At 37.3% G+C, this 22,162-nt stretch overlaps 1 protein-coding gene across 14 annotated transcripts in view; it reads right to left on the reverse strand.

The window, feature by feature from the left end:
* ADD3 (adducin 3) overlaps positions 1 to 22,162 on the reverse strand; it is a 144,743-nt gene that overhangs the window by 54,514 nt on the left and 68,067 nt on the right. The window contains exon 1 of one of the 14 annotated variants that reach the window (XM_060171362.1): positions 14,300 to 14,429. The exons of the other annotated variants lie outside the window; for them this stretch is intronic. The gene's annotated coding sequence lies outside the window, so the exon portion shown is untranslated. Of the gene's footprint in view, positions 1 to 14,299; positions 14,430 to 22,162 lie in introns of those variants that run through there. 14 annotated transcript variants of the gene reach the window in all.

The raw sequence follows: 22,162 nt of genomic DNA on the forward strand, positions 1-22,162 counted from the left end.
GATTCAGTCTTCATGCCAGACTCTGGTTCCCTGGGGTCAGGAGAAACCGTAAGAAATCAGGTTATCAGTTTAGTATCAAGTTATTTATTTTTTTTGCTGCTCTCATTCTCATTAATTTTTTAAAAAATATATTTCTTACTGGAAAGAGACAGAAATTGAGAAAGGAGGGAGAGAGATAGGGAAAGAGACAGACAGACAGACAGACACTTGCAGCCCTGCTTCATCTCTTTTTGAAGCTTTCCCCCATAGGTGAGAACCAGGGGCTTGAACCTGGGTTCTTGGGCACTATAATGTGGGTGCTTAACCAGCGTATGCCACTGCCTGGCCCCTTAAGCCTTTTTTTTTTTTCTGCCTCCAGGGCTTGGGGCTCAGTGCTCAATCCACTGCTCCTGGAAGCTATTTTTTCCCTTTTTGTTTATTATTATTATTATTATAGCTGTCGTTGTTGAATAGGACGGAGAGAAATGGAGAGAGAAGGGGAAGACGGGGGGGAGGGGGAGAAAGATAGACACCTGCAGACCTGCTTCACCACTTGTGAAGTGACCCCCCTGCAGGTGGGGAGGCGGGGGCTTGAACCGGGATCCTTAGTAAGCTGGTCCTTGCACTTTGCGCCACCTACGCTTAACCCACTGCGCTACTGCTGGGCTCCTCCTTTAGCCATTTAAAAAATTATTATTATAATTATTAATTATTATTTTTACCAGAACACTGCTCAGCTCTGATTATGGTGGTATGGTGGTGCAGGGGATTGGCCCTGGGACTGTGGAGTCTCAGGCATTAGAGTCTCTTTGCATAGCCATTATAATATCTACTCCTGCCCTCATTAATTTTCCCTTCAGCAATATGTCTATCTGATGCTTAATAATAAAATCTGCTAATCTCTAAACCTATTCAGTTACTCCCAAAAAGTCTAAATCTCTTTCTTATTCATCAGGTAATTCCAAATACCTTAAAAATTGGAAATCTATACCTGAATCCTATTTCCCACGTTTTGGTCTTTTTTTTTTTTAATTTATTTACTTATTTCCTTTTTGTTGCCCTTGTTGTTTTTGTTGTTATTATTACTGTTGTTGTTATTTGATATCTTCGTTGTTGGATAGGACAGAGAGAAATGGAGAGAGGAGGGGAAGACAGAGAGGAGTAAAGAAAGACAGACACCTGCAGACCTGCTTCACCATCTGTGAAGAGACTCCCCTCCAGGTGGGGAGCCGGGGGCTAGAACCGGGATCCTTCTGCCGTTCCTTGCACTTTGCGCCACATGCGCTTAACCTGGGGCGCTACCACCCAACTCCCCCACGTTTTGGTCTTAGCCCTTGTCTTCACTTAAGATTCTTTGGCAAATGTTTCCAACTCTTCTCCTACCCCAGCCCCAAACCTATAAGGCAAACAAAGCAAAATATCTATTTTCAAAGACTGGATTTTTTTTTTTCCCCATTAAGTTTATCTGAATTTATCAGCCTAAAGTGCACGGTTTGACACTCAGGAACTTAACTATTATGCTGATAAAAAATTAAATCCCTTAGTTACTAGCCAAATTTAGTCTTTCACAATGTGCAATTTAAACTACAATTAAAACTGTGAGCTTAAGAAGTAGGAAGAACTCCTCTAAACCCCAACATCTACATTACATCTGCCCCATTATCTCACCAAGAACTGTGCTGGATATTTATTGCCATACCGACTTGCCGGTTCATTTAAAGAGGTCTAGGCTCTGACTTTGTATATGACTGAACCTTGAAAAGCAGTCCTTACAGATATCAATACATCTTGAGTGTGCGTACAAATTTTGGTATTTTATGACAAGTAACTTACATAAGAAAAAATATGGAAATCCTTAAGGATTATTTTATTTATTACATGAGAGAGAAAGAGAGAAAGAATTTCACAGGAGACAGAGACAAGCCAGAGTATCACCAGTACATGTGCTGGGGACTGAACTGGGAACCACAAGCATGGAATAAGGCTAATGCTCTAACAGCTGAGTTACTTTCTATGCCACAAAATTCTTTTCTGTCATCAAGAAATAGTGAGATGAGATGCTGGAAAGAAAAACAAGTAAATCCCACATCTCAAATGCACAGCTAGAAAATGAACTCTAATTTTGGAGGGAGTAGTAGGTGGTACAGAGGACTGCTCAACTTTGGCTACTGCTGGTGTCAGGGACAGAACCTGTGATCTCTCAGATGCAAGTCCTAGTCACTACCACTGCCTATCTCCCTGGCCCAGAAAATGAATCCTTTTTTTTGGGGGGGGGGGGTCATCACTGGGGTTCACAGCTCTGAGATGACTTTTCAGATAGTAACAGAGACAAAGGGAGGAAGGGAAAGACACCACAGTACTGGAGAGTGGTGGGGGCTGGGCTCAAACCTGGATTATGTGTATGACAACATGTAAACTTTTTGTTTAGGTATTTCATTTCCCCCAGAACACTACTCAGTTCTGGCTTATGGTCATGTGGGGGATTGGACCTGGTACTTTGGAGCCACAGGCATGAGAGTCCCTTTGTATAGCCATTAATTGGGCTCTCTCATCCAACAGATGAACCCTTAATGAAAAAAAAAATCTGAAAGAAGATTTAAAATCAATTTCAGGGAAAAACAAACATTCAGCTCATTCATCATTCAACTTATGGTGAGTTTATTAAAAACAAAACAAACATCAGAATTGTAGATCTTTAAAAGGAAGATTATTTTTGTAAGGATAACAGAAAAATAAAACATTCATAAATTCAAGTAAAAATTTTCAAAGAAATGAAACACTGTTTTCTCTAATATTCCCTAGTTAAAATTAAAAGAGATTGGCAGCAAAATAGTTCATTTGGATAGCAGGCTGCTTTGTCATAGGTATGTATGATACAAGGTCAAGCCCAGAGCCTAATGCACTGAAAGGAGTTTCAGTGCTGCAATAGCTTTCTCTCCACATCTGTCTCTTTCTATCTGAAAAGGTCAGCCTGGAGTAGTGAAGCCTGTGATAGGTGAAAGAAAACAAAAACAACAACAACAAAATAGCATGCTTAGAATTTAAAGATGGTGGGCAGGCAATGGGTGCACCCAGTTGAGCACACATATTACCATGCACGAGGACCTGGGTTCAAGGCCCCAGTACCCACCTGCAGGGGGGAAGCTTCATGAGCGGTAAGGCAATCTCCAGTCTGTCTCTATTTAGTAAATAGAAAAAATAATAAAAATATGAAAAAGAATTTATAAGTGTTACAGCTTAATAGGATATAAGATATTCTTGCATTTAGTCCTACCCATTCATTTCTCCACAAGAAACAGGTCCCAAAAAGAGACTGATTTGAACAAGTTCATCACTTTATCATAGTCCTTTTCACATGACTTAAAGTAGCATATGATATACAGAATATAGATCCAATTTTATGTCAATGTTATGAAAGAGCTAAAAAACTATATTAAAGTTACTTTAACTAACTAAATTAACTACTTTCAGAAGTGATCATAATAAAAAGATTGACAAAGATACTTGGTGGGGACCGGGCCTGGGTTAAGCTCACATTGTGCGAAGCACAAGGACTGGGGCAAGGACCAGTGTAAGGATCCTCCCGGCTCCATACCTGCAGGGGGGTCGCTTCACAAGTGGTGAAGCAGGTCAGCAGGTGTCTTTTTCTCTTCATCTGCCTTCCCCTTTCTCAATTTCTCTTTGTCCTATCCAACAACAAGAACAAGAACAACAACAACACTAATAATGGGGGAAAATGGCCACAGGAGCAGTGGATTAGTAGAAGTGCAGTCACCAAGCCCCAGTGATAACCCTGGACATAAACATAAACAAAAACAAAAACAAACAAAATACTTGATGTCTCAAAGCTCGACTTTTTAGTGTTTTTTTTTAATGTTTATTTATTGGGTAGAAATCAAAAGGGGAGGCAGAGAAAGAGAGACACCTGCAGCCCTGCTTTACTGCTCATGAAGCTTTCTTTCCCCTGAGAGGTAGGAACCGAGGGCTTGAATTTGGGTCCTTAACCATGTATGCCACCGCCTAGCCACTCTCCATTTTCTTCATTTAAGGAATTTGTCGATAATTATTTAGTTAAAACACTCAATAGATTTGAATGCTATTTTCATAAGAATTTAAAGCAATACTTTATACCACCTTTAAATAATGAAGTTACGTTTTTTGTTTGATTCTAGGGTTATCACTGGGGGTCCATGCCCACATTAGGAATCAAATGTTCCTGGTGGCCATTTTTAAAAATTTTTATTAAATAGGACAGAGAAAAATTGAGAGAGCTGGGGTAGAAAAAGAAGAAGAAAGAAAGACCTGCAGACCAGCTTCACCGCTTGTGAAGCTACTCCCCTGAAGGTGGGGAGCAGGGGCTCAAACCTGGATCCTTGAGCGGGTCCTTGTGCTTCGTACCATGTGCGCTTAAATGGGTGTGCTACCACCCAGCCCCCATGAAATATTTCTTTTACAAAGCTTATGATAATTCATTAGAGAGAGTAAACTTTATGATTTAGCTTTTTATGCCCAATCACATGCCTGAAAGTTAAATTGCTTCAGCATTTAAGCTCACACCATGCTTTATTTGTTTGCTAAATTTTAGACTTGGTCTTGAAATAGGATTTTTGTTTGTCTGAGGCTCACATCAACTTAGTCAATCCTATAGTGCACATTTAGCTGAACTTAAAGAGTCTACATCAAATACCTTATTGTCAATTAAAAAACAACCTTCATGGAACTTAGTAACTTAAGTAGTTCTCTAGAGCTTGGTAAAATTTTTTAGGTCTACTTTTGACCTCTATCGTCAAGGAAAGATTCTATAAAAATAAAAAGTGCAACGGAAATGTCATTTTAAACATCTAAAAGGGAGTATGGTATGAATCTTTGTGGGTTCTAGACTACAACTGAAAAATACAAAGTCTCCAATTATAGTTACTCAAAACACCGTAAAAAAAAACCATGCTGGAATTCCATTAAAAGCTATGTGGGAATCAGTCTAAAGGCATCTAAAATTTAGGCTCTGAAAACAGGATAGAAAACGCTTCAAATATATATATATATATGCCCTCATAGATTTAGAGGGAAATGATGACTTTCCTAAACAAAAGTCACTTCCCTGAGTGGTGCTTTGCTTTACCTTATTTTTCACAAACTGGAACTGTTTCTGCCTCTCATGCGAGTTCATTCAGATTTTAACCCATACTTTCAGGCCTTACTTAAAAACCAACTCCTTGTTAACAGCCCTTTTCTACCCTTTGCTCTCAGAGCACTCTGTCAGTCTCTACTGCCTTTAACATCTGTCTTTCTGCCCCAGTAACTGTGCCAACATTTCCTCCCCCACTTTCTTTGTTGCCCACTTACAGTTATTCAGTAAGAACTTATTAAACTCTGGAAGGTGAGTAGGGACTCTGATTCAAAATATTCTATTCTGTTGTCTTAGGGTAAATTAATGTTAGAATAGATGTTAACCATGGAGACCAACAAAATGTTGGGAATCGTGTGGCCAACCAAGATGGTGGGAGACCTACCTGGCTTAACTTGTCACAGTGATCATCTAGCTTTTACCTGAGCAAGTCGCAGGACTGCGTCAGTTCATACAAATATGTATTGAATAGGACTAAAGAGCATAAAAATTCAAAGGTGGATGAACTTTGACCCCGGACCCCCTTGACTCCTTTCTAGAAATACCCACTTTTGTGGGTAGGGGGTAGACTATTTCCTAAATAAACTTACCCTTACTTCTTGTTCTAATAAATTTTCTTAACTCACTAATGGTTGCTGTACACTGACAGTTCTCACATTTGGCTAAATCCTTCCCAACACTAGTAAGAAGCTGGAAAAACCCAAAGGGGTTGTGAATTACCTAGTAATGCTATGACAGAGAATCTTGAGTAGTCCTTGAAAACTGGGCTAATCATGGTTTGAGCAGAACTGCTAGATATCCATGGTGATTAAGGTAATAAATATTGCAAAGTGTTTTAAGCTGATTAAAAGGTAATCACAATAAGTTTAAAGATAAATAAAGTGCAATTTTTAAAAATCTGTACTTAACTACTGCGTTTGGACACTAGGTATGAGTAATGTTACAAAAAGGTTATCTTTAAGAAAATTGATCAGATCAATCAGCAAACATGAACTCAACTGGTAAATAATATAAAGCAATTTAGAGCACAGGTCTAGGTCCTGTCCTTAAGTTAAAACAACATATGACAAATTACTAATAGTAAAAACCAGCATATGGAAAACTGCCAAATGAAAGAGATAAGATATTCAAGAGTTATTAAAGGTCTGAATTATGATTATAAAGAAAGATTCCAATAAAGAGGTAAGGTCTAAATTTCTTTGTTAAATATGAGGTGGTTTTGCTAGATGATTTCTTAGCTTACCTTCTAGCTCTAAAGTTTCACTGTATTCTTATCAGAAAATTATACTAGTGACTTGACATTAACTGGTAAACCCTGAATGGAGTTTTCTTATTCCTAGCCATTATGAAATAACAGCTTAGGAAAAACTTTTCATACTCAAATATGAAATATCAAATCACCTTAAACATAAATGTCCAAAACTAAATGACTTATTTCATAAGATAACTTGAGTCTGAGGTATTTTCCCAGTTTTGGTATGGCTTTCAAAACTTAAAACAGGCTTTTAAAATATTTTTTATTATTTAATTGAGAAGGTTAATCCTTTATAGTGCACTGATATACATACGATTTCATTATGTACCAGCTCCCCAAAGTTTTCTTCCTCTCCTCCTCCCCCTTACTCCCCAGAGTCTTTCGTTTGGTGCAGTACAACAGGTCCAGTCCATGTCAAAACAGGTTTTAAAATGAACATTTTTTTTGTGTGTGCCTATTTGGGAGATCTATTTGAAACCACTTATTTTTATCCCTCTGTGAACTGGAAGTAAAACACATCTTGTTTTTTTTGTTGTTCTTTTAAACTGTCCTGGCTTTTATGCCTTGGTTACTGATGGTCAAATGTATTCTGATGTCCAGCCAAAGAGGTTGTGGTGTTTTTTTGTTTGTTTCTTTGGTTTTTTTGGGGGGGTTAACACTCAAACAAAGCAAATATTGGCTTAGTTATGACACTTGTTGTTCTAATACATTAATAGCCTATTGTTCACTGTGGTTGTCTCAACAAGATAATACACTGAAAAACAGTATTTCCTGAGAGGAAGTTAATTCCCACTGTGTGTCACAGGACCCTAGGCCAAAAGCTGAGCTCTAAAGGAGAAGCAGCAGTCCCTCTGGAATTGTATAACAGATCAAAGTAATGCTTAGGCTTTTTTTTTCTCTATGAATCTGTCTTACAAAATGGCTTTATGCTTAGCTAAAATCTCAACCTACTTGATTGATTTTGCTATCATAAAATTGTTTTTATGAAAGTTTCAAATGCTTTTGAAAAAAGTAAATTCAACATCCTGTAGACAGCAATATCCTGTATATTTCTAACTACGGAGCATTTCCTTAGTTGTAAATGTCACAATAGATGAGGTAGCTTGACAAAGAAGCTATCAGGATATGTCATCAAGACACAGCATGACTATTTCAAGGTTAGTTTCATACAAGCAATTGTTCAGTCATTAAAATATGTGAGGCAAATAATTACTAGAGGTATAGATAGTAATTGCATAGGTTTAATATACTAGCTATATTTAAGTAGGTGAAAACTGACAATCTGTACAAGCAGCACAACTTTGGTCATTTTGCTAAAAACTTTATTAGTGGGAAACTGAGGTCAGTAGCAGATCCACACAGAGGAGTGCTGACACTGCTTTAACCAAACATTAAGATTCCCTTTTAAATGGTAAACATTTTCTGACTTTATCTATTTTCATACACTCAATTTTCAAAATCTTTCTATACACTAGTCCAATTACTTGGGGATATTAGAAAACCCCAGGGGTCAGGTCATGGCATACTTGGTTGAGCACACACATTATCATGTACAAGAAGCTAGGTTCAAGTCCTCTGTCCCCCCTTGCAGGGGGGAAGCTTCAGGGACAGTTAAGCAGTACTGCAGAGAGTCTCCATCTCTCACTCCCCTCTCAATTTCTCACTGCTCTATCAAAATAAATAAAATAAATAAATAAATAAAAAGAAAACTCCAACAATTGAAGAAATAAGAACAATTGTCATTTTAGTAGATTGAAGCAAGATTATATAAGTCATCTACTTCTACCATTTATGCATTACTTGGCTTCTAGAAGGTATAATACACTATGCTAAACTGAACAGTTAATTGCCAATAATCTATGTGAAAATTAACATGGAATACCAACAGTATGATTACTTAGAATTACATATACATATACTGATCATTATCTCGGGTTTTAGAAGAATATACTTATACTTACTCTAGCATTCTGCTAAGAAGAGTTACCTAGGACAGGCAGACAGACACACTCTCTCTCATCCCACCCCCACACCCCTCTCATCTCTCATTGTCTCCCCTTTTATCTTTAGACCATGTAAAGGTCTTTTTTTATTTCCCTGTTTTGACTGTATAAATCAAATAATGCTCTTGCACTATTTTGCTTTTAGGACAGTTGTCATTTGACAGAATAACAAGAGTAAAATTGTGAAGCCGCAATGCTAATAAACATTCTATGTGTGGTGCAGCACAATTTCATGTTTCTGTTTCTTAATAATTTTGCTGGCAAAGTGATATTACGTGGTTCATCTCTCAAGGCTGCTTTCCCAGCACCAAAGCAAAAAAACGTTTAACTCTGTAAACATTATCAGTTTTAGCATTCAATGAAACAAGGAGATGTATTAGAGGGCTAGAATGTGTAAGTAATTTAAATAAGGGCACTGAAGCCAAGTTTCACAGCCTCATTATTAGCTTTGAATGGTTGGATTCATTGAAAATTACAAGGATTCATTTTAAAAACAAACATCACTTCTTTCAGAATCTCTTCAAGTATTCAAGTTTGAGAAAAGGAGTTGCTTTTAATTCTAGAAAGGGTTTGGTACTTTGGTAAAAAATTTTCCAGAGAAGGGTAGTTTGCATAAAATACAGTATTAAATCCAACTTTTCATTTTTATGTTCATAAACTTTCAAATTGCTTAGGCCTTATGGCAGGTCAAAGAAACTATAGAATATAAAATATATACAAAAGGCATTTTTAATTTAAATAACAGAAATTTCATAAAATTTTAGCTGTATACCCTTAATCAATATTCCAACAAAATACTGTGTAACTTATAGTTGGAAGGAACATTCAAACTGATCTATTCCAACTTCCCATAATTTTACAAATGTTAAAAAACTACGGATGATCAAGCAGGTTAGATGATGTGTCTATAATTGCATAGTTAAGTCACTAGGCAATGAAGTCAATGGTTTTTCATTCATCTGCTGCAAAATGATGTCCATGGCAATTCTTGCATGCTCATCAATGTTTGGGACAGTCTGACCTATCTTTCTAGTAAGAGAAGTTGGTGAAGGGTTTCTCCATGTTCAGTGAGCACGACCATCCTTTTCCTATCACAGCTGAGTTTTGTGTTCTCTCCCAAGATGAAATATAGAAGAGCCTACTGATATTATTGATATATGAAATAGAGGAGAAACGTAACTAAATTATTCCAAGCTGTTTCCGTATCAAAAGATGAATGACTGAATAAATTACACTAAATTCACTCAAATACTGAAGTACTTCACAGTTATTAAAAAGGCCAGTTTAGTGGTATGTGCAGTGTCATTTTATTTGAATTTTGAAAAATGATATTCACTCACATTTATAGAAATTTTCTAGGGAAACAGATGAGTTTCTTCCTAGGGAATAGGGCTCTGACATTTTATCCTATGCCCCTTTATATTATTTCATTATTTCACTATGTACATTTTGCACACTCAGTTATGGTCATTGGAGGTGTCAGGGGTCATACCCAGAACCTTTCACATACTAGTACTATGCATTACTGCTGTGCAATTTCCCCAACTCTAAAAATTAATACCTTTCAAAAGCACATTAGAATTCAAGAAGATGGGTTCAGGAGTTGGTGCAGTGAATTAAGTGCTAGACTCAAAACCATGAGGTCCTGAGTCAGACTGTTGGCACCCCATGTGCTAGAGTAATGCCTTGGTTCTATCTCTACTTCTCTCTTTCATGAATCAGCATTTTCTTTCTTTCTTTCTTTCTTTCTTTCTTTCTTTCTTTCTTTCTTTCTTTCTTTCTTTCTTTCTTTCTTTCTTTCAAGCAAAGTGGGCTGGAGAGTGTGCAGACGACTTGCATACAAGAGGTACTACCAATAGCGAAAGCTGAGTAATATTTTGCTTAAAAAAAAAAAAGTTAAAAAAGTAAAGAAGACTAGCACAATAGCTCACCTAGGAGGATGGCTGATTTGTCAAGTTCAAGCCCAGACCTATCACACTAGGGGAAATGTCCAAATCTTTCCCTATTTTTGTATATCAAAAGGTTAACTTTGAGAAAGAAAGAAAGAAAGAAAGAAAGAAAGAAAGAAAGAGAAAGAGAGAGACAGAGAGAGAGAGAAAGGAAGGCAGGGGAAGGAAGAAGAAAGAAAAGAAAAGAGAGAGGGGGCAGGTGGTGGCTTGCCTGGTTAAGCGCTCACATTACAGAGCACAAGGACCCAGGTTCAAGCCCCTGGTCCCCACCTGCAGGGGGGAAAGCTTCACGAGCAGTGAAGCAGGGCTGCAGGTCTCTCTCTCTCTCTTTCTCTCCCCATCCCCTCTCAATTTCTCTCTATCCAATAATAAATGAATAAAAATATATGTACTTAAAAAGAAGAAAGAGAAGAAGATTGGGACAACATAGGCAAGAAAGATAAAGAAAGATGTTCTATTCTATTAATGGTAATTTGATAATCTGCATCTTCTTCTTACCCCTTTTTGCCACCGGAGTCACTACTGGGGCTCCATGCCTGCACAAATCCTTTGCTTTGGTGACCTCTTTTCCCCGTCTTTAAAAAAAATTTTTATTAGTGATTTAATATTGAGTTACAAAATTATGAGATAACAGAAGTATAATTCCACACCATTCCCAGCACCAGAATTCTGTCTCCCCGCCCCCTCCATTGGAAACTGCAGTATTTCTCCCAAGGCCACAGGTATGGGTTGACTATATATATTTGCCCAATTTTTTTTTTCCTATGGTCCTGCCTTCTCTTCCTTTCTAAGTCACACCCACACCTGTTACTACTATTAAACATCTTTCCTTTTTTCCTCTTCTCTCTCCAGGTCCTGATGGAATTGGTGTTTCTCTTTTCTTTTCTTTTCTTTTCTTTTCTTTTCTTTTCTTTTCCTCTCTCTCTCTCTCTCTCTCTCTCTCTCTTTCTTTCTTTCTTTCTTTCTTTTTAAATAGAGGATATGGAACAGAGAGAAAGAGAGAGGTAAGTAGAAACAGCACAGAATCACTCCATGGTTTAAGAAGCTTCCTTCATGGTGGTGCTCCTACGTGGTAATGAGGGGCTTAAACCATGTCTGCACACATGGTAAAAGCGTGTGCATTAGGTGAGCCACCTCTCAGTCCAACTCTCTGTATCTGATTTATATAACATTTTGGATCTAATTTCCTAGGAGAGATATCCTGGTGTTTTTTCATGTTAGGTACTTATAATGTTCACTAATACAGCATGCATGATCAGTAAAATTTGTGTAGCATAATTGAGTATACAGGAGGAGAACTGGGTGGGGCAGTGTTTCAGGATGTGGTAAAGCAAAATGACTCCACTGTATATAGCATAATTACTACAAGAGAAAAATGAAATATTTACTGATTTTAAACAAAAGTTTTAATTAATATCTATTTAGGAAATCTTGTAATTTTAAATTAGGAGCTAACTGGTTGGGAAATTTTACTTTAGAGCAACTAAAAAAAATGTCTATTTACCTCCAGTTCAAAGAGACAATAAAAACCACCAGGAAAGGTAGACTGAAAAATAACAACAAATAAAAAAATAAGATAGATCTCATTTAAGGTAAAATTTAAGAAAAATAAGTCAGAAAAGGTAAATACAAATGAAAAAGTGGACTGGGTAGGGTGTACTGCACCAAAGCAAAAGACTCTAAGAAGGGAGGAACTAGGAGGGGGTGAAAAGGATCTTGGGGTATTGGTAAACCCATGTATCGGTGGTCAAACTGTAGACACTAACATCCCCTCACCAATAAAATGGGGCAAAAAGAAAAGTAAAAAGAGGAGTGTTTTCTGTGCTGTCAAAGGAATTTATTTTAGAGGTTAAAGTCATATATGTATGTATATAATGGGTGATGATGAAAAAATATACTGACAAAAGGTTTCAAAGCCACTTACCCAAGTCTATATAACTAAGGTTACAGAGGACAATGTTTAGCAAAGATTACACACCATTTATGGCTAAAATTCACATAATTTCAATTTGAAATTGTATTTTATTATTAAGGAGGTGATTTAAATTCTACTAGTATAAATTCCAGCCTATGCTACTGCTCAGATACGAGAAAGCAAATTTCTGATATGCACAATTTATTTAAAGCAAAGTTTAGTTTCCTTCTTTGCTTCCTTCCTTCCCTTCCTTCCTTTTATTATTATTTTTAAAGATTTTATTTATTTATGAGAAAGATAGGAGGAGAGAGAAAGAACCATACATCACTCTGGCACATGTGCTGCCGGGGACCAAACTCAGGACCTCATGCTTGAGAGTCCAAAGCTTAACCACTGCACCACCTCCCGGACCACTCTTCCCTTCCTTTCTTTCTCTTACTCTCTTCTTCCTTTCATCCCCTCTTGCTATTTGTTTCTCCCTTCTTTTCTTCATTTCCTTCTCTTTTTCCCTCCCTTCCACAATTCTTTCTTTTTTCATTTTCTCTTTCCTTACCATAGCCAGTGTTATACTTTTGATGTGGCTCTGGGGCTCAAACCTGGGCTGTAGGCATGAGAAAGTAGGCCCCCTGCTCAGTGAGATTTTTCTTCACTCCAGAGCTTTAGTTTTCACATTATTTATATAAGTGACTCTGGGTTAATGTTTAAATATTTTTTTTCTTGATTCTAACAAAGTTTTCTTATTATTTTTAGAGATGGTATTTATCTTTACAAAGAGAATTAGGCTACTTTAAACTGGAATAGATCTTTGAGAGCTAACCCACAGTCCTAATTTTATAGGTAATGAACTAAGGTCTAAAGAAACAGCTTCTTAATTCCCAAGCCAAAGATCTTTTCTATTATTCCATGCTTTTACATTATTACTATCATTATTTACTCTTCTTATTTTTAACTCAGTTCTGGCTCATGCTGATTGGGGGGTTGAACCTGGAACTTTGGGAGCCTTAGGCATGAGAATCTCTTTGTATAACCATTATGCTATCTACCCCGCCCACCTTATCCTTATACTGTTGTGACATCAGAAGATGGCTAAATACAATTACCACCAAGCTACAAAGAGGAAGTTAAATAAGGAAATACTAGTAAGTTGAAGTCTTTATAATAACACCACCCTTACAAGCTTTACAGAAACCTTCCCTTCTCAACACAGTTCTGATTTCAACTGAGGCAAGTGATTCACTGTGCTTGTACCAAATGGGTGTGTCTACCCCACAAGGGTGAATATAAAGAAAGAAAACACACAGAGGAAGACAACAGTCATTATAGATAACACAAAACAGAGTCTCTCAGTAGGACCACTTTAGTCAGAGAAAAATTAAATACTTCACAGGCATTTAAAAGCCCAGCTACAAACAGAACCCCAATATGTGGTATGGAGGGACAGTTAGATCCTATGAGCAAAGAAAAAAATTTGAACACGGATCTCACTGAATAACAATTCTCCTACAGTTCAATTTACCATTCATGTCACAAATTCTAGAAAGAACACAGAGGCACAGACAAGGCACGGAACAGAACTTTGGGCTGTAGCCTTCCCAACTCTTGTAACAAATACCCAATAGCAGCAGGACAAAGCATCATTATGACAGAAATGAAAGGCTCTTAGATGATGCCTTTTTTTTAAATTCAATGGACCTACTCTTACACACAAAGTTCATGCCACGATGTCTCAAAATACAGTATGCCAGATTATGATATTAATGGGTCCAATAAATTCAGAACAAAATATTACTACTTTAAACATTTTTATGTCAGGTAATTAACATATTTGGGAGACTACTAGCATTCACTTAAACAGTCAGTGTCATCCTCAAAAAATGAAAGAAACAAACTACTTAAGAGGGAAAAAAAGCAAGTGAATAGAAAAAAATTCAATTTAGTTATTAAGTCACAGGCTCGTCCCCTAGAAGAATACTGCATGCTACTAGCAGCTGACTCAAAATTAAACGTCTATCTTATCTATCTCCCCTCAAAGCTGTGCACTATCAGCATTACAATAGACAATCCATTACTTACAGAAAACTGAAGCTGCTGTTCATTTCTTAAGCTGGTTTTTGTGTGGCAATTCTGATGCAATGCTCTCCTAAAAGTGAACTTTGTTTTAAACAGCAAGATATCCACACTCCGTGCGGTTAGAGCAAGGGTGGAGCCCACTCTAGGGGAAACAACACACCCAGGCAGACTTCAGAGAGAGCAAACTGCACATTAATGCTGCCACAACATTTCTCAGGGCTTTAGAGTCTAAATTAATTGTTTAATCCTCCTCAAAGTAACAGGTAAAAAGTTCATACTGGTAATCACCTTTACTGCTATGAAGTGAAAAATAGACTCCTTTCTTTCATCTGTGTGAAGAGTGTAAAAATGCAAGGTAGATCACCGCATCTCAAGCAACAGAATGCTAGGTGGAAGGAAAATACTATAAAGGAAGTCCAACCATACCAACTTCTAAGTTTAGCAACAGCAACTTCTACTTATCTCAAGGTGTCAGCAACAGTACTGACTCTAGAATTTATTTTGCTCTGGTCAAAACAGGCCACCTGAATGTTGGAAAAGCATTGCCAGCCCTTTTCTATCAATGTTCTAACTAGCTCTCCTAGAGATGCAGAAACAAACTGTCTTATTGTCAACTAGCTAGCAAGTATTGCTTTGAAGAAATAAAGGACTTGCTTTTTATGGACTTGCTTTAGTAGAATACTAAAGTGAACACCATAAAGTGGAAATTATTTTGATGAAAATTACTAATATACGTTCTAGAAATTTTTTATAATCACCTAACTTTCCGATAATTTTATAATTGTTTTTAAATTTTTCAGCTCTATTTCCAACTAAGATACTCAGTAAACTATTGTGTCTAAAATACTTAATTTACAAACATCTGATTATTGTTTTTTTTTTTGCTTCCAGGGTTATGGCTGGGGTTTGGTGCTGGTACACTACAAATCCACTGCTCTTGGAGGCCATTTTTTTTCCTTTTTTAAAAAATATTTTTTTATTGGATAGGAAAGAGACAAACAGAGAGGAGGGCAAGGGGGAGAGACAGACACCTGCAGACCAGCTTCACCGCTTATGAGGCAATCCCCCTGCAGGTGGGGAGTTGGGAGCCTGAACCAAGATCCCTGTGTGGGTCCTTGTACTTCGTACTATGTGCGCTTAACCCAGTGCATTACTGCCCCTCCCCAATCTGGTTACTGTTCAAAGTTATTTCAATTAATACTGCTTATATGCATAATGAGAGATAAAACCAACAGTTGCTTTTCAATTAAACTAAAATTCATGAAACAAGCTTTGCTGGAAAAACTCACGTAAAAATTAAGTTATATAATCATTTACATAGAATTTTAAATAAACAATGGAAAAGTCTTTGGGAAAAGACCAGGGAAATGTTTTCCATACTAAATACTGTCACATTACTGTCAACTGCTACTCCCTCATACTGGAACAAGCAATCAGTTTGGAGCATTGAACACTACTGTTTTGAGAAATGGCACAGAAAACCCCTTCAGAACCCTAGGAAGGGAATACTGACTGACCTAGTCTTTTACTGAAATATGAAGTTACTCTTGCCACATGACGAATTAACCCTTTCCAAAATATTCCCTTCACAGTTCAAATGCCTAATTTTTTAAACCAGTGCACTGCTAAGTTCTGGTTTATGGTGGTGCTGGGGACGGAACCTAAAACCTGGGAGCCTCAGGCATGAGAGTCTGTTATCTTTCCTGCACTGTGATTTAATTTTTTAAATCATATATGTAATTTTTAATTCCTTGCTGCCCTGTCCTGCTCTTCCCAGCACTCTCTCACCCTACCTGAATAACTCAAAAGTAGTAGTTTGATATATTAGAAGAATCTCATCATTATGAATTTAGAATTTGCACTGCTGGAAATGGCTGTTTTCAAGTCAAGCTTCACTTTCACAGCTGCAAAGGAAATGACAAGAGAAGAAAAATACAGCCAATATATATCAGCAATTAATTCCATCCACAACTGCCCAGCTGTTTGTGCATGGAAGAATCAGTCTGTTTCCTTTGGGGCTTTCACCACTGAAAACTGATACTGCACATTCAGGGACACAAGCTGTTTGTAACATGTCAGGAATGTGCACAGGATCACACAGAGTTGAAGAGACAAAATGAAATCCAGATCTAGCTTTCTTGGAATTTGCCAGTTTTATTTCATAGTTTTAAAAAGTCCCATTAAAAACTCCTCAATCACTGAGCAAAATACATTAAAAATTATTCTCCCTTCTGAATGTCATTCTTCCAATAAAGAGGAAAATCGGTATCAAGAATATACACTGATTTACTGGCACAGACAAGGTGTGACATTCTTAGGAATCCACATGTCCCTAGTATGATAAGTCTAGTCAGTACTTTGTGCACTGCACAGATGTTTGCCCAACGTGTAGCTAGTCCTTTAAAAAAAAAAAAAGCCTTATAAACGTGAAAGCTATTGGTAACCAATGCTTTCACCAGTCATGCAGAAAAGCAAGTTTTTCTTGGTTTGCCAGATATTTCTTGGCACTCACATACACCTGCCTGTTTCTGGGATTTATGTAAATTTACAGATCCAATCTTCCAGGACAACTCTCAAACAAATTCCTCTATCTCTTCCATCAGTTTTTTTGGCTTTTAAATAAAAACACAGCACTTTCTACTGACTGCCAGAGCCTTGATAATTATGTGGGGGCTTGTGCAGCTAAGAAGTATTCTATCCCTCCCTTTTATTTTATTTCAAATATTTCACTTAACTCATAGAATGCTATTGTTTTGTATTTTCAAACATTAGCATTAAAATAGTTTTCAATATGTAAAATGAATTACAATCATTATGAAAGGGAAAGATAAAGACTTTTATAATAACGTGGAACATATTTCAGTTATCTTTCTGGATTTTTATATATGACACTTGGCATATGATTGGATTTGCTGTTCTAAATGTCAGTCTCCCTCCCCAACTTTATTTTTCTGGCTAAAAGCACGTGTTCCTTATGTCTATATATTCCCAAAGACAAACTGGACGGAACATTCATTCTGGGTACCAAGAGAGACTAGGGTTTAACCAATAAAAAGATAAGCACTGCTCCAAATGACAGCAAGAAGGCATTCCATAAGGTTCAGAATGAAGATGACCTCAAGTTCAAGAACTCAAACCAACACAAAGAGAAGCTATCTCTAAGTACAGTTCTATGAGAACAGGACGTGTAATCTGTTAAAGAAGTACACAGCATTTCAGACAAGTGGAAGACTGAAAAGTGAAATGCAAAACCAAAGATGGGTTTTCCCTTAAACTTTTGATCTAGGATATGTCTCAGGTAGGAGAAGGAAAGAGAAGAATTTTAAATTGGGGCTGAAAGTGACACACTAACTTTTAGAAATATGGTATAACTATTAATGACTCAAAAAAATTACAGGGATAAAGCTTTGGTTGGCAAGCTTCAGTTCAATGGGACATTTAGATTAGTTTGAAATGTTTAAGAAAAGGAACCACCCTACCTACAAAGTTGGCCAAGGAAAGACAAAGGTCTGTCTGAGTTTAAAAATTCATGAGAGTCTTAACTAGAGCCTGGGATGATAGTAACAAAGAGCCCTCAATGGAGAAGGATGCTATGAAATTATTGACCCATTTCAAGTAATTTTCCAATGACTTTAAAAAAGCTTTTTAAGGTTTTTATTTCATATTAGACAAAGGAGAGAGTGGGGTGACCAGAGCACCATTCTACTACATGTGATTGTGGAGTGTGAACTAGGAGCCTCAGGCATGTGAGACCCATGTTGTATCAGCTGAGCTATCTCCCTGGCTGCTTCACTTTTGATTTAATATTTTAAGATCTATAGATGTGCTTATGAATTACAATTTTTCAATCTACGGAAAAGTTGAAAGAATTTTAGTGTGTAGCACTAACTAGACTGTACTATTAACATTTGTTTTACCACATCACATCTGTCTATTCCTCTATGCATCTATTCATATTCCCAATGCATTTACAGCCATAGATATCAGTATACTTATCCCCAAATATCTGATATGTATATCATTTCCTAGAGCTCAATACTATTTGCTTATAACTCATCTATTTGGATGTAAAATTCACATGCAATAAGATGCAAAACGTAAGTATGTACTGGTAAATCCCAAATCTTAGCAAGATACAGAACATTAGTTTTACTCCAGAAGGTCCTCTCATATCTACTTTTTGATCTGCACCCCTACTTCCAAAATGCTTTAGCTAACAGCACTAGAGCAGACTCCTTATACTAATTAGCTGCTTCCATGGGCTTCTCTTGACTCAAATGGGGGCATTTCAGATTGGCTGCTTCCATGGGTTTTCCTTACTCAACTGGGAGCTTTTTTGTATTCTAATAGCTAGCACAAGGCCTCACATTAAAACCATCCATAACTGTCTGCTGAATGGAAAAGGCTGAATAATGGGTATTCAGCTATGAGCAAAGTAGAAAAAGGAACAAACAAAAAACAAAACGAGGGCAGAACACACACTTTTCCCCAGAAAAATGATGGAGAGGACATGAGATGACGATAGACCATATTAAAAGATATGAATTGTTTGAAAAGATTAAAGGCAACTGTGCAAACTTTCGTGTGTTTAGAGAAGCGGCTGCTGCTAAGAATAATCGACCTAGAATAATCTATTTACCCCATGCTCCTCCCACAAAAATCCTAACAAGGTAGTGCTATTATTCTCACTTTATAGATGAGAAAGAGGTTAATAAGGTCAGCCAATTAGTGACAATGGAGGCAAAATGTGGAGAACTGGCTTTTCATCACAAGTGATTTTCACGATAGGTCATTTTACAGCGTGGGGAGGGCTGGGTCACAGAAAACTGAGGCAGTTGTAAGGCAACCAAACACTACAAAGTGATTCAGCTGAGGTAGGAAAATTGAAGGGGAGAAATAATAAACCGGGGGTGGGGAGGGGACAAAATAAAACAAAAAGAAAAAAAAAAAAGCTGGCATGCTAACAGCTGAGTTCTACATGGGAGATAACTTCATGGAACAGTCTGCCAACTTCCAGTAGTCAAACCTCAGTCAGAGATGGCCCTAGACCAAGAGGAGCACACAACAGGAGCTTCTGCTCCCTCATGGTCATTTCCCAAACTATTTCTCAAAAGTGATTATACAACCTGGATAACAAGTTGTTTGAAATGCTGACTGCGGTGTTCATGCTTCAGTAGATGAAAGCCAAGCTGGTGAAATGTGACTCGTCTGCAGGCACCTCTGGCTACTTGCTGTGATTTATCAGTTGACAAGCCTCTGGGGCTTTACCTCCTTTACAAAGGTGGATGTCTGGATAAAAACAATGTCTACAACAAGGATCACAGTGATTGACAATTTAAGTCAAATAGAGCTAAGTTTTAAATTGGGTAAATCACTAAATCTAATGGTTAGGTATGGTCTCTATTTGAAGCAAAAATTAACCAAACTAGTGGTCCGGGAGGTGTGTGCAGTGGATAAAGCACTGGACTCTCAAATATGAGGTCCTGAGTTTGATCCCTGGCAGCACATGTACCAGAGTGATGTCTGGTTCTTTCTCTCTTCCTATCCCTCTCATTGATAAATAAAAAAAATATTTTTTAAAAAAATTAACCAAACTAGTAAGCTTGTATTATAACCGGACATTGCTAACTTGGAGAACAGTACAATTTTAGTTCTGTTATGATATAAAAGTCTCATAAACAATGTACTAACTACCTCCCTCTCAGATGAAGACCCAAGCTACATGAAAAAAATCACCCAGGATAAAGTAAAGAGTAAATAGATCTGTTATTTAAAAAACCTACATTAAGAAAAAATACTATAGGGAAAAGTCTAAAAACGTAAGAAGACACGTAAAAGTAAAATAATGGTCACACAACATATGAAGCATTCATAATGCACTTTCTTTTTAAAAAATATTTTGTTTTAGTTTATTTTGGATAAAGATAGAAATAGAGGGTACGGGAAGGTAAAGAGGGAGGGAAGGAGGGAGGGAGGGAGGGAGGGAAGGAGGGAGGGGGAGTGACAGAGAGAGAGAGAGGGAGAGAGAGACTTGCAGCCCTGCTTCATCACTTGCAAATCTCTCCCCCTGCAGGTGAGGACTGGGGGCTAGAGCCGGGGTCCTTGCACAATGTAACATGTGCGCTCAACCAGGTGCACCACTACCCAGTCTGCATGCAATTTCTTATTTAAAAAATCTTACTTTTGTTTATATATATTCAAGGCTACAGGACTATGTAGTCATTTAAAAAAAAAATTATTATCTGTATTTATTTGATAAAGACAGTAAAAAATCGAGGGTGAGAGACAGAGAGACACCTGCGGCACCGCTTCACCACTTGTGAAGCTTTCCCTCTGCAGGTGGGGACTGGCAGCTCAAACCTGGGTCCTTGTGCGTTGTAATATGCGCACTCAAACCAGGTGCGCCACTACCCAGCCCCTAGTCTTTTTTTTTTTAACTTGCTTTCTCCTTCTAAATACAAAATCTCCTTATCTGAAAAATGTTTTATATTTCAAATAATTTACTCTGCCAAAAAGATATATCAAAATATTTTAATCTTATATCAAAATTTAAATAGCATCTTCCAAAACAAAATGAAGTGCTTAGCTTCAAATATTGCCATAAGACAGGTAGGCAGTCAAGCATACAGATCATATACCTTAGAGGACTAGCAATTTTAGCTTCTCCAAAAACAAGCGCTAGACATGATGCCTGTCATAACAGTTCACTTCTCATCCTCTAAGTCTTCAGCTTTTAGTCTTCAAATACAAAACTTATTTCCAAGATAGGCAGGAGACACCTGTACTTCTGTTCCTCAACCCCTACACCAACTCAGCCTGTCCTTACTGAAGGATCTTTGATAGTTGGTCTATTTGACACCTTTCTGCTCTGGCAAACTGGCAGCATGACAGAAAATTTAATTAATGGGGGCGGGTGGTGGTGCACCTGGTTGAGCGCACATGTTACAATGTTCAAGGACCCAGGTTCCAGCCCCTGGTCCCCAGCTGCAGGAGGAAAGCTTTGCAAGTGGTGAAGTAGTGCTGCAGGTGTCTCTCTGTCTCTCTCCCTCTCTATCACCCTCTTGATTTCTGGCTGTCTCTATCCAATAAATAAAGATTAAAAAAATAGAAAAAAAGAAAATTTAATTAATAAAGGAAAATTTGCAGGGCCCAGAGAGGGATCATCTGGTTGAGCGCACACTTTATCACACAAGAGGACCTGGGTATGAGCCCCTCCCTGGTCACCAAGAAGCTTCAGTAGAGCACTGCTGTGGTGCCTCTCCTCCTCTGTGGCTAAACTGTACAGGCACAAAGCCTCAGGAAAAAACTCTAATAGCAAAAAAAAAAAAAAAGGTGTTAAAACAACAAAAATATTTTTTAATAGGCTCTTGTTTACTATACTTCCTGCCCCCAAGTTACTATTAGAGAAAATCAACTTGTTCTGTGCCAAATCTAATACTATACTGATATTTTAAATGATTGGTCTTAAATTTAAAAAGAAACATCTAAATGCTAACTTGTTATGTTATCAAGAAATAACTCTACCTTCTGCTTAAATTTACTTATTCTTTTAACAATTCATCTAACATCTATTATATGCCACAGTAGAAAAGTAGAATAGAAAAGGACAGGGGGGAAAAAGACAACGAACAAGCCATTTTCACTGAATTTAAAATACTTTTAATCTTAGTGCTTGCAAGGAGGTATAGAGAGCCAGTTTCATACAACAAAGCTTACTCTATTGTTAGAATAAATGTATTACAGACTCAGACATAGAATCAAGTTTAAAATTTCTCAGAAATTACACTAAAGCTTGATCTTAAGAGAACAAGTGTTGTATCACTCTAGGAGAAAGATATGCTAAGACAACACAATTATTAGCAAGTG

Source organism: Erinaceus europaeus, chromosome 14 (genome assembly GCF_950295315.1).
Source record: "Erinaceus europaeus chromosome 14, mEriEur2.1, whole genome shotgun sequence".
Lineage (NCBI taxonomy): Eukaryota > Metazoa > Chordata > Mammalia > Eulipotyphla > Erinaceidae > Erinaceus > Erinaceus europaeus.